The sequence below is a fragment of the Capsicum annuum genome, chromosome 1, assembly GCF_002878395.1.
Source record: "Capsicum annuum cultivar UCD-10X-F1 chromosome 1, UCD10Xv1.1, whole genome shotgun sequence".
Classification (NCBI taxonomy): domain Eukaryota; kingdom Viridiplantae; phylum Streptophyta; class Magnoliopsida; order Solanales; family Solanaceae; genus Capsicum; species Capsicum annuum.
This window is the reverse complement of record NC_061111.1, coordinates 70,276,055-70,293,015: the sequence shown is the minus strand read 5'-3', so window position 1 is coordinate 70,293,015 and position 16,961 is coordinate 70,276,055. Positions and strand designations below refer to the sequence as shown.

The following is a 16,961-nucleotide window of genomic DNA, read 5'->3' as shown; positions in this document are numbered from 1 at the left end:
TTTTAGGTACTCCTTAGACCCCAAGTACTATTTCTCCATTAGTGCCGACACTAGAGTATGGTGTTTCAGAACAGAAAGTGCAGCCTTATTTATGTTACTCCCACAGGTAGAATCTCGACCAGTTGGACTTATTTGGCCTCCTATGTTTCAGCGATCCACGACTCAGATGATAGTGTTTAGGGAAATATTTTAAAGTATAGGGGTCAGTCGAGTATGCATGTATCTACCTCTCGAGAGTCTCAAAAAAGCACCAGGAGGTTGTGTCGTCAGGATAAGTTTAGAGGTTGCTTTATATGTGATGAGTTTGGCCATATGGCTAAGGACTGTCCCCGCCGTATGTTTAGAGCTACTCTTATTTCAGCTGTGAAAGGTAGAGGTTTCACCAGAGGTGCGAGAGAGGTAGAGATAGTGGAGGCTGTGATGATGGTCATAGGGCTATTCATCCAGTTGGTGGTCATGGGCAGTGCTATGTCACACCAGTCAGAACAAAGGCAGAGGCTGCTAATGATTACAGATATCGTCCCCGTTTATTTCAGACCTGGATCTGTATTATTTGATCCTGGACTGACTTTCTCCTATATATCTGTGTATTTTATTTTAGGGTTTGATTCTGTTAGAGAGCCTCTTGCTATGCTTATTCATGTATCTACCCCGGTGGGTGATTCTTTAGTGGTGGATTGGGCGCATCGATCTTGTGTTGTGACTTTTGTCAGGAGTGAGACTTTGGTAGATTTGCATGTATTAGATATGGTCAATTTTGATGTTATTTTAGGTATGGATTAGTTGCTCCTTTTCATGTTGTCTTATATTATTTTTATAAAACTGTGACTTTAGTTTCGCTAGGTGTGCCAAGAATAGCTTGTAAGGGTACACTTCATTCGGGTCCTAAGAGGATTATATCTTATGTTCAGGCTCGTAAATTGATTGAGAGGAGATATTTATCGTACTTGGCCTATATTCGTGACACCAATGTTGTTTTGCCTCCGTTCTTGGATTTTATTCGTGTTGTCCATGAATTTATGGATATGTTCCCTACAGACTTGCCTGGTATATCTTCAGAATGAGATATTGATTTGATTATTTATTTGAGTCGGGAACCAAACCTATTTTCATTCCTCTTTATAGGATGGCTCCAGCAGAGTTGAAGGAACTGAAGGATTTTTTGTAGGAGTTGTTGGATAAGGGATTTATCCGACCTAGTATTTCACCTTGGGGTACGCCTGTCTTATTTTTGAAGAAAATTGATGGGTCTGCACGGATGTGTATTGATTATCGATAGTTGAATAAGGTGATGGTTAAGAATAAGTATCCTCTTCCTCGCATCAATGATTTATTTGATCAGCTTCGAGTGTTGTAGTATTTTTAAAGATTGATTTGAGGTTCGGTTATCACAGTTGAGGATTAGAGCTTCGGATATTCTAAAAATGGTTTTCCGAACTCAATATGGTCATTATGAGTTCTTGGTCACGTCTTTTGGGTTGACGAATTCCCCTATAGCGTTCATGGAGTTGATGAACCAGTGTTTCGACCGTATCTCGAATCCTTTGTTATTGTGTTTATAGATGATTTCTTGGTGTATTCCAAGAACGAGGTTGAGCATGAGGAGCAATTGAGGATTGTGCTTTGGAAATTGAGGGATGAGAATTTGTATGTCAAGTTTTCTAAGTTTTGAGTTTTTGTTAGAGCCTGTTTCTTTTTTGGGTCATGTGGTGACTAAGGAAGGTATTATGGTTGATCTAACTAAGATTTTCGTGATTTGTGATTGGGCTAGACCTACTTCGCCCACCAATATTTAAAGTTTTATTGGCTTAGCAAGTTATTATCGGTGTTTTGTTGAGGGTTTCTCTTCCATTGTATCTCCATTGACCAAGTTGATTCAGAAGAAGATTTCCTTCCAGTAGTCTGATGTTTGTGAAAAGAGCTTCCAAAAGCTCAAGGACTTATTGACTTCAGCTCCTATATTGGCTTTGTCCAAGAAGGGCATGAGCTTTACCATGTTTTGTAATGCTTGCAGTGTTGGATTAGGTATTGTATTGATACAGAAGGGCAAGGTTCTTGTGTATGCATCTCGTCAGTTGAAGCCTCATGAGAGGAATTATTCTACGTATGATTTGAAGTTGTTTGCAGTTGTGTTTGCCTTGAAGTTGTAGAGGCACTACTTATATGGAGTCGGTTGTGAGATCTTCTTAGATCATCGTAGCTTTCAGTACTTCTTTACCCAGCGAGATCTTCATATGAGGCAGCACCGTTGGCTTGAGTTTCTTAAGGATTATGACTTGACTACTCTCTACCATCTGGGCAAGGCTAACGTGGTTACGGATGCCTTGAGTTGAAAGTCGACTAGCATGGGTAGCTTGGCATATCTTTTGACCCAAGAGAGGCCTTTAGCCTTAGAGGTTCAGTCTTTATCTAACCAGATAGTTAGGATTGATATTCGACACCTGGGCATGTTTTGGCATTTGTGAAGGCTAGATCTTCTTTAATGGAGCAGATTCAAGCTCATCAGTTTGATAATATTGGATTGAGGTTAAATCGAGATAAGGTGTTGAGTGGGGAGGCTAAGGAATCCTCACTTGATTCAGATGGAGTTTTGTGTATTGGAGACTGAGTTTGTGTGTCGGGAGTGGGTGATTGGATTAGGTTGATCTTGGAGGAGTCCCATTATTCCAGATATTCTATCCATCTAGGTGTGACTAAGATGTATCGTGATTTAAGGAAACACTACTGGTGGGGTGGTATGAGGCGAGATATGGCATATTTTGTGGCTCGTTTCCCATGTTGTTAGCAGGTGGAGGTCGAGCATATGAAACCTGGTGGATTGCTTCAAAGGTTACCCATTCCCGAGTGGAAATGAGAATGGATCACCATGGACTTTATGACTGGTTTGCCTCGTACATCTCATGGTTCTGACAATATTTGGGTTATCGTGGATCGATTGACCAAGTCAGCTCATTTTATTCTGGTTTAAATCTCATTCAGTACAAAGAGGTTGGCTCGTATCTATATTCGTAAGATTGTTCGTCTGCATAGTGTGTCGGTGTCTATTATTTTAGATCAAGGTTATGTGTTCATATCTCACTTTTGGAAGGCTTTTTAGGATGAGTTGGGTACTCGAGTTGATCTTAGCATAGAATTTCACCCCAGACTGATAGTCAGTTAGAGCGGATTATCCAAGTTATGGAGTATGCTCTGAGCGTGTGTGATGGATTTTGGTGGCCAATAGGAGCAGTATTTGGCTTTAGCAGAGTTTGTATATAATAATAGCCATAATTTTTGTATTGATATAGCTCCTTTTGAGGCATCGTATGGTAGGCATCGTATGAGACCTCGAGGTGCGAACTTTCTCCATGATTCGTTGGATGGAGTCTGGGTCATTCTGGATAGACTTAGAGCTGCTCAAAGTAGACAGAAGTGCTATATTGATTGTAGACTTTGTGCCTTGAGATTTGGCATTGAAGATCATGTTTTCCTTCGAGTTTTGCCCATGAAGGGTGTGATGAGATTTGGCAAGAGGGGAAAGCTGAGCCCCATGTACATTGGTCCATTTGAGATTCTTCGAACTACTGGTGATGTGGCTTATAAGTTAACTTCCCCCCCTGATCTATCAATTGTTCATCCAGTTTTTCATGTTTCTATGCTTCGTTGCTATATTCCTGAGAAGTCTCATGTCATTCATTGGGAGTCGGTTTAGTTAGATGAGCGGTTGTTTTTCGTTGAGGAGCTAGTCTTTATTTTTTTAGCTAGGGATGTTCGACGGCTGCACTCTAGAGTTATCCCTATGGTTAAGGTTCAGTGGCGACATCGACCTGTAGATGAGGCTACTTGGGAGGTTGACTCTGATATGCATAGTTTTTATCCCCAGCTCTTTTTTGATTCAGGTATTTCTTTTGCCTTAGTTCGAGGATGAATTAGAATTTTAGTGGTGGATGATGTAATGATCCAAAAATTTGATGAAATTTGTGATTTGATATGATTTGACTGTGTTACTCCTCCCTGTAGTTGCATTATGGTATTTCTGGAGTGTGGGAGTGATTGACATGATTTTTGATGCATTTTGGTATCATTTATGCGATATTGTGGTTTTTGATGGCTTCAAGAGCCTTATTTTTGGACTTATGAGGATACCGTTTGATTCGTACGACAGATTACCAAACAAACTACGCCAGCAGCTCTGAAATATTGATTTTAGGCTAGGTAGACCTTTGGTTCGGGTCTCGGTACACCTAAGCTCATTACGACCTATTGGTCGAAAAATTAAAAAATTAAAAATATGGGTGTGGAACCCACATTTGGTCAAAACGACGCTGAACAGAAAATCTGACTTTGCCAGAAGATCCAAAATTTTGATTCTAGGGTGTTAGCATATTTGGTGTGATTTTACGGCTTTTAAATCTCATTTCGATCCTCGATTTGAAAAATTATGATTTCGAGTTTCGGGGGTCAATTTTTTGAAAACAATATCTTTTCAAAAATACAACTTTGCCAACGCGTCCGAAATGTCGAATTTAGTGTAGTTGCATAGTTTGTTTGCATATATCGGACTCCGAACGAATTTCGGGCACCCCGTCGAAGTCCGGATTGGACTTTAAAAAAAATACAGCATTTTTGTGCAGTTTTCTGCAATATATATAGCAGTTTGGAGCTCATTTTGCTCATTTTTCATCTTGCCTCTTGAAGGTTAAACCCTAAAATAATGTGGGAGTTTAAAAGTGAAGTTTGTGGGAGTTTGGAAAGCTAGATTAACATATATTTTATTGATTTTATTACGAATTTAAGGTAAGAATTCACCATTTTCTTAGTAATTTTGATAAATTTCTCAAAACCCCAAAAATCTTAGGGATTGATTTTAAACCCCATTTTCACTTTAATAATATTTTTATCTTATAATTACTAGTTTTTCATCAATTTAACCTTCAAAACAACTCCAATTCTTGATTTTAATCCGGTAAAGCTCAAAAATATTTTTCTTCGATTTCAACCTCATTTTTTACTCGATTTAACTTGAGTTTTCAGCTCTAGATTCCTAAAAATATGGGAAACATGTTTTTGAAGTAAAATTTCGATTTTGCCCTTCTCTTTCGAAAACCCGTTTGGGGGGTCCGTTTTGACCGCGAACTAAAAGTAGTCAATATGGGTATTGTTGATTTTATTTTGACGCGTAAATTTCATATTTTATGTTCTTAGAGGAGTTTGATATTGTTCGTGAAAAGTAAGGTCGTGGGTTCGAAGTGTAGCAGATTGATTTCGGCTTTTGAGTTAGGTTATGACTTAACTTTTTCAGATTGGGTTGAGTAGTAAATGATGGTACAAAATGCATGTTAAATATGGAAACTAATCATGAAAAATATTTATCTATGTGTTGTGCCGGTGTAAGGTCCTATATGTGATGTAATTATCGAAATTGAGATATTATGTGATATGTGTGACTGTGTGGGGTCCTATATGATAATGATAGCCTTGAATAATTGTATTGTGTTGTTAAAATACTTAATGTGGTTCCATTGGCGTATTGTTATTATATTCATGCTTTAGTGGCATACGAGATGTGAAAATTCATGGATGAAATAAAAATAATGAATGGATATTGGCTCACGTGGTTGTGGAAATGTATTATTGTGGCTGGTTGTGGAAATATATCATATGGTTGGTTGTGAAAATATATCATGTAGTTGGTTGTGAAAATACTCATTGTGATTGGTTGTGAGCATTACATCTTCATATCATCCTCATTCATGAAACATTGGTACCACCGTGGCAACATCTGAGAAATATTGGAAACACCTGATAACACCTTTTCAAGGGATGTTTCGGAAAGAAGATATGATATATGTGGATTGTATATGGATTGACGAACCCCCACGGGTCCTGAGTTGAGAGGATTGCCTCAGTAAATGTATACGAGGATTGTACGATGATCCCAGAGGTTGTAAGATGACCTCGTGCATCATCATCATCATTATCATCATCATCATAATATACATTGCACTTACTTTATTGTGTTTATATTGTGTTGTATTGCCATTTTGACTTGCCCTTTATGTAATTGTCTTAACTTCTTTTACTTCTATTTGATGATCTTGTATATGCATGTTCACCTTGTTCTTCTTATATGTGATATAATACGTACTTTTATTCTATCTTGTTGACATATTCCAATATATGTGAGATATATTATAACTGTTAGTGCAAGTGGTGTGGGCTACCATTGTGGGACATTTTCTGATTGCAGGTGACGTGCCCTTAGTGTATATTTTGTATGCTTTATTTGCTACTTGGTCGGCCTATGATACCTACTGAGTATAAGTGGACCGTACCCATGCCTACTGCGCCCTTTTGGTGCAGGTCCTAGCTCGAATGTGCCTCAGCTTACTTGAATCGAGCGATCGTAAGAGCTTGCAAGGTAGCGATTGGACATTCATGCATCCGAAGTTCACCTCTATCTTTCTATAGTAGTTATGTCTTTATTAGTATTCAGAGACAGATATTATTCCCTTGTGGGTATTTTTCTGATGTATTTGACTCATGGATTGTATTAGTAGTTCTTACACTATTGACACCTGGTTTTGGGCATGATTGGTATTTTGGATAAGTTCACTTGCATTGTTATTATTACTTATACTATTCATTTCGTTCTAGAAGCCTTACCTTGGGATATTTTTGTATTTTTCTCTTTTCGTATCAGTTTGGGTGATAGGCTTACTTAACAAGGTATGCCACGACAAATGCCATCATGACCCTCGTTTTTGGATCGTGACATAAGATTAGAAGAAATTCTATATGATTTTAGGAGGAAAATTTATAAGGGCAAGTGTACTGTTATTTTAGTTATGGCATGGTCTGCCATTGAGCATTCCTTGTAATTGATCTGACAAAAAAATATTCGTATCTTGTTTATGCCAAAAAAATCTAACAAAAAAAATTATATCTTGTTTAACATTTCAAAAGTAGTTATTTGTCTCTTGTTTATTCAATTATGCATTTAACGTAAAATTGATTGTTGTTTTACGTAATTCTATTTTTTGTTATTTTTATTAGGCTGAGATACATATTTGGTCTAACTAGATACATTTTTTCTTCATCTTGTATCTCTGGTCCGGGTTGTGTATATATATGTATCTCTTGGTGTTTTAGTTTTAGTGATATCAGCATACCAAAAATACATATTAGTAGTGTCAAAGATACATATTGTGCACGAATGTACATATATGTATCTCTCGTTAATTTTTTTTGTACAATAAAATACATCTTAATTTTTTAACATATTGCCGTTGAAAATACATATACCTAACGTGAGATACATCCTACAAATACATTTAATAATTAAACTAATTTACATAATTTAAGGGTTGTAACGGCTAAAGTTCCTTTAATTTAGCTATTAACCTAACTAATAATGGTAAAACTTAATAAAAGCCCACAAAAATAGGCAATTTGTTTGTTATTCGACATTTTTAAATAAAATTTCCTCCATATTTCGTTTTCAGTTATAAACGATTCCTACGACCTTTTTATTATATTTTTCTTGATTTTATTTGAAGTAATTGCAATGAATGTATCAGTGTTGTTACGTCATTCCAGCGTTTGGATTAACCATATAACGTACGAGGGCTAAATAATTGAATTAAAAAAAATGAATGAAAATAAAATAAAATAATGCAAGATACATATAAATATAACATAGCCCTCGTACACTATATGTATCTTTAAGCTTACTAATATGTATCTTTAGTATGGTGATTTCACTAAAACTTAAAAGCAAGAGATACATATAAAATTTAAACAAATAACAACAAATACAAGATATTGAAAAAGTATCATGTATGTGTAAATATGTATCTAAGCCTGAAATTACCCAAATCTGAAATAACAAGAGATACATAAATCCACAGAACATGGAACCAGATATACAAAAGCTTAAAATGTATCTGTTGATTTACAGAATATGTATCTTTGGTATAAATATTTGAATCAAAACAAAAAATAGTGTGAGATACATACAAAACAACCTCGTGCATAATATATATCTTTAAGCTTACTAACATGTATCTTTGATATGCCTATTTCACTAAAACTTAAAAAATAAGAGATACATATAACAACAAAAATAGAGAACATGAGATACAAGAAATTTCTCTGACGGTCTCCATAGATCTTGAATTTTTATTTTGAGGTGACGCTTTCATCCCCACCTCTCCACCCTGTTAGAACCTCAGTTAAGGGGGTAAACCACATCATTATTCCAGAATTGTGTATGTGGATTAAGAGATCCCACTGAACGAAGTTACTGGTACTTGCTTAGATTTAACACCATTAAGTGTATTATTACACCTTGTATGTATTAATACACACAACAGACTTAGTATATATGGAAGAAGGGGTTCAAAAGTAACTTTAGATCACAAGTTTAAATCGTACGTATGACATTCTTGTATCTTTTGGATTTTTTTTGTATGAATTGCTTGCTCCGCCACACTATAAGGAGAAAAGTGCGAGAAAAGCTAATACTAGAATTGTCATTATCTTCATAGCTGCAGAGACTTAGAATGTTAACATAAAAGGGTGGCACTGCAAGGATTCAGAAAGATGGAATCAAATCAGAAACAAAGGTGAAGCAAGAGCAATTTGCACCAGAAAATTGCAGCGCAGAATTTGGCTTACTTAAAAAAAAAGAGCAAATTATTTCTTTTTGAAAAAAATGGTCTAATAAAATTAGAAAAAATTCAATATGATTTTAGGAGAAAAATTTACATTTAATTCAAAATTTTGAATTAGAGAAAAAAAATGGATTGAAACTGTCACTGAAATTATTGCGTACAATGAGGAAGGAAACAGGTCTTGTTTTGGTAAGGTAAAACATATGAATAGGAGGTCTTAAACATGTATCTCAACTTTTACTAAAAGTGGTAAATGTTGGGATATATGTAATATTTTAAAAGTGGAGGGATTTTTAGTAGTTTGAAACATAAGTTGTTCTTTTAGATAATTTTTCCAAATATTAATATGTTAATATTTTTTAGATTAATCGGGTTAAATTGGGTGGGTTGAGACTCTCGATTTCTATTCATTTTAATCCAAAGTAAATTTAAACGGATCATGATCCAACCCAATATACAATTAAACTCATTTAATACTTTCAATCTCAACCCAATTCGTCCATTTGACACCCGTACCTTGTAAATTCACATGTAGGGAGTTTTGAACTCCGCCAATACATATGTGTTAAAGAGTTTCACGTGTGGAAAGTTGAAAGTCCACATGTAGGGAGTTTTTGAGACTCCAACATCCCACACAACGTACTGAAGTTTCACTTATTGAAATTCATTTTATTTTTATACTTTCTTTATTTTAATTTATTTTGTTTGTTCATTTTTTTAATATGTTGTAGAAAGAATGTATTATTTTATTTTTAAAAATTCGTAAATTCTAATTTTTATATGACATGTTTAAAATCACAAGATAATATTAAATAATAATTTTGTAAATTCTATATACGAGCTTAAGATCATAAAATTCAAAAATATTTTTTATTTTCAAAATTTATGTCAATAAAAATTAGATAAATAAATTAAAAGGACAAAAGTATTAAAAGGTGATCATTGCTCGATTATATTTCAAACTTTGATTGAACATTAGTATTTTATTATATTTTTAATTTGTTTTTTCTACTATATAGAAATGGGAGTAAGGGACGACCAAGGGTAATAAAGTAATTTTACACTAGAAAATATCCTACCTCTGGTTCTAGAATAATCCATCTTTCTCATACTCAGTCCACACAAACAATTGTATACTATTTCACTTTTCTCCATCCTCAATAATTTCCAATGGAAGAAGATCAGATCCGATTCTTCTAAATTGGATTTTACATTTTTTTTTCCTCTATAGTTAGACTTAGGTTCATAGATTAAGGAAAAATTATATTGATTTTTGAAGTGGTGTTCAGGTTATTTTGTGGATTTCAAGAAGATGAATCTTTTGATGGATTTATCAACACCATATTTTTGAGTGTGTGAAAAAAAGTGTTTTCCCACCTGGGTTTATATTTCATAGAAGAAGAGCTTGTTCTATACTACTACAAGCAACGGTATGCTATATCAATTTTCTTTCCAAAATGCTCGCTCTTCTTTCTCATGCTCATTCTACACAAATAACAGGTATGAATAAATGTTGATTCATTCTTTCAGTTCTAAATTATGGATGAATTGGTAATTTTTTTGGCCAACAGGAGACTCTTCTTAATTTTCCTTTGGTACATGTTTCAAAATTTTAGCTATCTTTTGGATGAGTCCTTTCACCTTTTCATCCATTTTTCTATATTCTTCATGGTACAATTTCAGGTGAGATTCACACAAAAATATAGCTGTTTCTTGATCATAAATCTGTAAGATACACATATAAAACATGTTATTGCTTGTTATTAGACTTAGTAATGATGAATCTATCATTTTTGTGCTTTCGGTTAGGTTGTTGATCTTTTTGCTCCATACCAAAGAGGAGGAAAAATTGGGATGTTTGGTGGTGTTGGTGTCGGGAAAATTGTGCTTATTATGGAACTGATTAACAATGTCATAAAAACACATGGTTAGGAATGGTTTCTTTTTACTTCTTTATAAATGTCATATAAAAGTCACTGAAAGCTGATTAGTTAGGTTGCTTGACTCTACAAGTGATTTCTCTATTTTTGCTGGTGTTGGTGAGCGTACTCAAGAAGGTAATGGTTTGTACCGAGAAATGATTGAAAGTGGTGTTATCAAGCTTGGCGAGAAGCAAGTTAGTTTGATCGAAATTATTTGATCTACCTCTTCAACTCATAGTGCTTTTCCTGAATGTTTCTGACATATTATGACCTCAACTATTACAGGGTGAAAGTAAGTGTGCCCTTGTATATAGTCAAATGAATGAGCCCCCTGGTGCTCGTGCACGTCTTGGACTTATAGGTTAGACCATGGCTGACCACTTCCGAGATACTGGGGGGCGGGATGTGCTTCTCTTTATTAACAATATTTTTAGGTTTACTCAGGTAGGATTTACTCTATGATTCCATATGCAGAGTTTGCTTATTTATAAATCTTGACCGTGATGCTAAATGCTATCTGCATCTTGTTTTGAAATAGGCTAACTTAGAAGTGCCTGCTTTGCTTGGTCATATCCTATCTGTTGTTGGTTATCAACCAACTTTGGTTACGGATCTTGGAGGTCGTCAAGAATGTATCACCACCACCAAGAAAGGTTCTATTACATCCCACTCTTGCTACAACCTTTTCTTACTTAGATGCCACAACTGTCTAGTCCCATCAGGTATGATGCCATTGTTTGATCTGGTGCTATAACTTTATAAACTTTCCCAGTTGATGGAGCTGATTTAACTTTGGTCTTTTTGTTCATTTTTTATGCCAAATTTTTGAGTTTGGTATTTATCCTGCCGTCGATCCACTTGATTCTGCATCCCATATGCTCTCACCTTACATTTTGGGAGAAGATCACTATAATATAGCTCGTGGACTACAGAAAGTTCTTCAAAACTACAAGAATCTTCAAGATATTATTGCTATCTTGGGTATGGATGAGCTTATTGAATATGATAAGATGACTGTTGCATATGCACGTAAAATCCAAAGGTTCCTTAGGCAGCCTTTTCACATTGCTGAAGTTTTCACAGGAGCCCCTGGAAAGTACGTCGACTTGAAGGAGAGCATTAACAGTTTCTAGATAATAAATCTTTTCAATCTGCAACTTATTTGTCAGTTTATATACTCTTGGTTTGGACTTTAAAACATGAGATATTGTATGTTATTGTATGGAGGGTTTTTAATGCTAAGCAGTGATACTAAATTCTTTTTACCTTCCCCTCTCCTCTCTATATAAATCTCTATTAGCTATCTTTTTGGATAAGTCCTTTCAACTTTTCATCCACTTTTCTACATTCTTCATGGTGCAATTTCAGGTGAGATTCACACATAAATATAGTTGTTTCTTGATAAAAAAATCTGTAAGATACATATATAAAACATGTTTCTCGATCAAACTTCTTTACTGTTGTTATATTGTCAGCCTAATAAGTGATAATTTTAAGGAATAATGACACCTCGAGTTGACATGGAAATTTTCATAACCTTCTGCACATGTTGTTAAAGAGTTGGTTCAAGCACATATCCTTTTGGATAACTTTAATTTATATTTTGTTCAGGTAAATAAGCATTCTTGTTATGTCTTTACAGGAAAGATGGTCATGTAGGGTGTATTTGGTTCACAATCCGTAATAGGTAAACAACTTCCCTTAGCTAAGTGAGTTATGTAAGAAATTTCTTTACATAATTAAGTTTTGAAATTAAGATGAAATCCATTGTTAAGTAATGAATGGGTTTTGGTTAGATGATTTGTAGTAAGCTATTACTTGTTAGACATTATGTTTCTTTAATAGGCAGAGTGACTTTGGGAAGTAACTTGTATATGTAGGTTCAAGGTTTACCTGGAGGTGGAAATGAGGAATTCAATTCCAAACCCAATTTTTGGTCCCGCTCAGGTCTGTTTCCAACTCATCCTTATTTGTTTGTTACTTGTTTGGACCGAAAAATACCTTGATTTTTCTTATATCCATTTGATTGCTATTATATCTTGTCCTTTTATGATTACTACTCATTCTAAGTGTAAAGAGGTTTATGTTTATCCTTATTAATCGGACTATGTTATACTATTCACAATATTTATATTAGGAATCCGTACTATGTTTGTTGGATCTGTAGTAATTCCTTACAACCAAGAGGGATGGATATATTATTGTAATGTTTTGCTTTGTCTATAAATCTTTTGCATCATAACTCGAATAGTTGGATGGACTGGAATGAACTTTAAAGAAAACAATTCAAGTTAAAGATAATTTCAATATGATGAACAACTCTGTTTAGTCTTTTGAATTTTTGCTTACCTGTAAATTAGATGCTAATTTAGTGAAGCTCAGAGTTCTTTTTGTAGATTACCTTTCTTTGGATGATCTTGCTATGCTAAGTTAAAGACTTGGATATTGTTTCTGTTAACGAGTGCAAAACTTACTATTCTCAGCTTCTACTCTTTGACCAGGGTCAACTGTAGATCCATTTGGATCTTTTGTATCAAACCTTTTCACAAGTGGGGGAGATCTTGATATTTCCATGGAATTGCCCAATGGATCATATTCTGCTGGGAAGAAGTACAAACTAAGTCTACTAGGGGATATTCTAAAAGCTCTGACAGCTAAAGGTATGATCTCATGATTAATGCCCTTTGATTTGCTTAAGTATATTATTTCCTTAAGAAGTGGATGAATATTGCAACTAAAGTGTATGATTTTAGTTAAGATAAAGTTGACACCGAAACAGAGAGTGAGGATGATGGTATACAAGTTTTTCATAAGCTATATACATGAAAACTTATTTCTTTGGTGTTTGTTATAGGCTTAATTGGTTGTGTTCTTGGTGAATTTCCAGCTTGTGCACTCAAAGATAAAAGAATGGTTGGAGATCATGGACATGGGAAACTGGGGAAGCTTAATGAATGCCATACTCAAACTACACGTAGGTACTAATGAAAATTCCAATGAATACACCAACCCCTTTTCTTATATTTGATTTCTATTTTTGCTTATAGTTGAGCTTGACTCATCAAGTAAACTATACAAAAAGGAGCTTATGATATGCATATGTGGATTTTAGTTCATATATGCCTGGCAAGAATCTAACTTGCTGGAGCCTTATGATGTTATGCATGATATTTTCAACATTTGAATCTTCCAGATCATAAAGGACTTGTACTAATTTAGTATTCCTATTATGATATTGAACAGTTCAACTTTAATTGTTCAGGGAAATCTTCAGCTGAGTATATCCCGAGACACATGAGAGGGAAATTAGAAACTTGAGAGCTCAATATATTAATATGAAAGAAAAGTTTTATTTAAACTTAACTTTAACAATTTTATGGCTGAAATCCATAGCGGATGTGAAGATGGTATAATCAGAATAGTCATTTGTGATTTGTCCTTGGCAGTGAATTATCATGGAGAAGTAGAATACGATGGATTACATCAACCGAATGTTTCCCACATGCATTTTACTTGTTCACATTTTTCTTTTTTTCCCTTGATTTCTTCTATCTGAATTTGATGTAGTAGACACTTATCCGAATTATTTTGTCTGAATTCATATTTGTCTTTGATTCATTTCAACAATTATTTTTCTTTCCTGGTGAAATCAGTTTTTCTGCTCCTTTTTCTTTTACTTTGGGCATTACTTCTGTGAATCCATTGATAACATGTGTAATTTCTGTAAACAAGAGGTATAATAAATAAAGTTTAGGGACAAGTATTGAGATTCGTAAAGTCCATTTATTATTTATTTGTACCAATGAATCTTGTGGACTTAAACATGTCAAGAAAATATAATTTTCTCAAGATTTGGTTGAAAATCACATTCCTTGCCTTGATATCGAGGCACATTAGATAGAACTGTGAAGTAGAAATATAACTGCATTATGGTCTATGTTCATTTAATAACAACGAAAAAATCCAAAATGTAAGAATTAAGATTTTACTTGTAATCCATTAAGTAAGGCTTATAACTTTCAAAATTTTAGAGCTCTAGGTGTAGCTATTACTACAATTTTTCAATGGCATGTCTCGAATATAATTAAGACCCGGGGTCATTCTCATTCCTTAGCTAAAACATGTTGATCTTAGTCAATCATATCTCTTTTTGGAATAATCAGTTGACACATTTGTGCAAAAACATCTCTATCTAGCGTTGAGCCCCTTATGCAGAAGATACATAGTGAAATTCGTCGTGTTGATGCTGAAATATTGACTGTTATTCAGCAACAGGTGCATTTTTTTGCGTCTCCTTTCTCATTCTCTACCTTTTGCCTAGCTTTCTTCAAGGACAGATATTTACAAATGATTACGTCCCGCTACATGACTGCTGATTATAATCCTTAGACCGGTAGAGCTGAAAGACCAAGAATATTAATGTGTCGGCCCTATTGAATGCATCTTGGAGCATAGGCATACTTCACAAATATCACGTATCTTAGCATCGTCAAAATGTAGTAAGAGTGACTCTTTTCTTTTTACAAAGGCTCTTCGTCTTGATAAGAGACCAGAGATATTGATGTACTTCTATATAGAGGAAAAGAGATGGTATTTAAACTTTTACTAGATTAAGTTATTGGTCTAGAAATTGAAATTTTAATTTACATAATTATAGAGATAGCCGCTTCACTTCTCTGTGAGATGTCATTTTTGGAAATTAATCCTAGAAACTCATCCTGATCACAATGCATATATATTTTTTGGATAGAATGGTATGAAAATTTATTTTTGACCATTTCAGAAAGAAAGAAATCTTTTGCAATATCTGTAGCTATATGGATCAAGAAAAGTATCGAAAGTTCCTACTGATAAGTTTACTTGAATGTTCCAACTCATCAGAGTTAAATGTTGGGTTGTTCATAGCACGACTTTACTTGTCTAGTATTATATAGAAAGGTGAGTTAGAGGATGACCAAGGGCTATATAGTCATTTTATGCTAGTACTTAACACAATTCTAGAAGCCTCATCTCTATGTAAGACTCAATGTTTGTACATTAATTTTGAATGACAAAAGAAAACTTTTTTTTTTTGTAAATGTCAATTATATTCCAAAGTTGTATAATATATTACGTGGCCACCATAGTATTCTTTATAACTTTATATAAATATTTTTTGTGAGTTCTAATACATAAGACTCATCTCATTTCTATTTCTTTTTATAAGTGGTAAATTTTCAATTTTCTTTTATTCAAATGAAATCCACAGGCAAGTATGAATTAATTTTTTCTTTGCAAATTTGGTTATAGTAAATTATTTAGTAGAGTAATAAGGAAATAAAAATATATATTACTCCCTTTATTTCAAAAGGAATGATTCATTTTAACTTGACTTAAGGTATAAGAGAATAAAGAAAATTTTTGTATCTTATGGTCATAAATTAAAGTTATGTCAAATATACCAAAAGTTCCTTTATCTTGCGGCTCTAAGCATGATATGTGGAAAGTTGAACCTAAAGTATTGTAAAAAAAGTTCATTCTTTTAAATAAGTTAAAACAAAATATAGGTCTTTATTTTTGAAATGAAGAGAGAAACAAACATCTACAAAAAAATCATCTATCCACAGCTCACAACATTCAAAAATAATTTCAAGTTGAACTTTTTCACGATGTCTAAAATAATTTTAGAATATAATTTGTTAAACCTTAAAAAATAATTTAAGTAGTGAGTCTTTTTCATACTTTATTGTGATGATACGATAATTTATGTGATAATTTTTTTTATTAAATGTAAATTAAAATAAGATACTTGAATAAAATGGGAAGAATAATTTTTAACTTAAAGAGAAATTATCTTTGAAATTTATTTCATTTAAACATTTTTTTTCAATTGTGGTGTTCAGATGAGCTTTCTCTCCTCTTAAAATTATTGATAGTTAATTTATGTCTAAGGCAATTTTATTTTATTCAAATGAAATTCACAGGCAAGTATGAATTAAATTTTTTCCTTGCACATTTGATTATAGTAAATTATTTAGTAGAGTAATAAGGAAATAAAAAAATATATAACTCCCTTTATTTCAAAAAGAATAGTCCATTTTAACTTGACACAGAGTATAAGGAAAAAACATTGTATCTTATGGTCATAAATCAAAGTTATGTCAAATATACCAATATTTTCTTTATCTTGTGACTGTAAGCATGATATATGGAAAGTTGAAACTAAAGTATTGAAAAAATAATCATTCTTTTAATCAAATTAAAACAAAAAATAGGTCTTTATTTTTTAAATGAAGGGAGAAACAAACATCTACAGACAATCATCTATCCACAATTCACAACATTCAAAAATAATTTCAAGTTGAACTTTTTCATGATGTCTAAAATAATTTTATAATATAATTGG

At 33.5% G+C, this 16,961-nt stretch overlaps 1 pseudogene; it reads left to right on the top strand.

The window, feature by feature from the left end:
• The first annotated feature begins 312 nt into the window (after positions 1-312).
• LOC107852097 lies at positions 313-11,709 on the top strand (annotated as a pseudogene).
• The last annotated feature ends 5,252 nt before the right edge of the window (positions 11,710-16,961 follow it).